We start from the raw sequence: 900 nt of genomic DNA, 5'->3' as shown, positions 1-900 counted from the left end.
AAAGTGTATTTTATTCATTACATGTATCGGCTTGTTTAAGAATGGTCGGCCTAGTATAATTGGTATCTTCGAGTCCTCGTCCATGTCTAAAACAACAAAATCAACGGGAACATAATAATCCCCGACTTTTAACGGGACATCCTCGAGAATACCTGCAGGATACTTGACGGATCAATCCGCAAGCTATAGTGCCATCCTCGTCAGCTTAAGATCTCCAATGTTGAGCTTCTTATAGATGGACAACGGAAGCAAACTCACACTGGCACCCAAATCGCACAACGCACGGTCAATCTCAATGTTCCCGATCGTGCAAGGAATCGAGAAACTACCTGGATCTGATCTCTTCCGTGGTAACTCATGCTGCAGAATCGCAGCACTCACTTCGATGCTCAAAGCTACTGTCTCTTTCCCGATCACCCTCTTCTTGGTCAAGATGTCTTTCAGAAACTTCGAATAAGAGGGTATCTGCAGCATAGCCGCATAGAACGGTATAGTAACCTCTAGCTTCTGAAGCATATCAGCAAATCTCGAGAACTGTGTATCCTCAACATGCTTCTTCAACCGAGAAGGGAAAGGAACGGGTGGTACATAAGGTGGAGGAGCTATATAAGGCGGTTCGGCTTCCTCTACATGTCCCGTGAGCTATGGCTTTCCCTTTTTCCTCAACAGTGTATCTGGATGTCGTCCCTTCCTCTATAGCAGTGGTAGGGATCGTTTCAGGCAAGTTCTTTCCACTCCTTAGCTCAATGGCGTTGATGTGCTCTCTGTTGGGGTTTCCTGGGATCTCATGAGCGAATCTAATTCCTTGGAGATCAGTTCTAGGGTTTGCGCAGCGGATGTAAAACAAAAATTTTGATAAAACCCTAAAACCTATCATGCATGATCTTATAGAAACGTTAG

Source organism: Tarenaya hassleriana, unplaced genomic scaffold, assembly GCF_000463585.1.
Source record: "Tarenaya hassleriana unplaced genomic scaffold, ASM46358v1 Cleome250, whole genome shotgun sequence".
NCBI classification, from domain to species: Eukaryota; Viridiplantae; Streptophyta; class Magnoliopsida; order Brassicales; family Cleomaceae; genus Tarenaya; species Tarenaya hassleriana.
The sequence above is the reverse complement of the archived record's forward strand: the minus strand, read 5'-3'. Positions refer to the sequence as shown.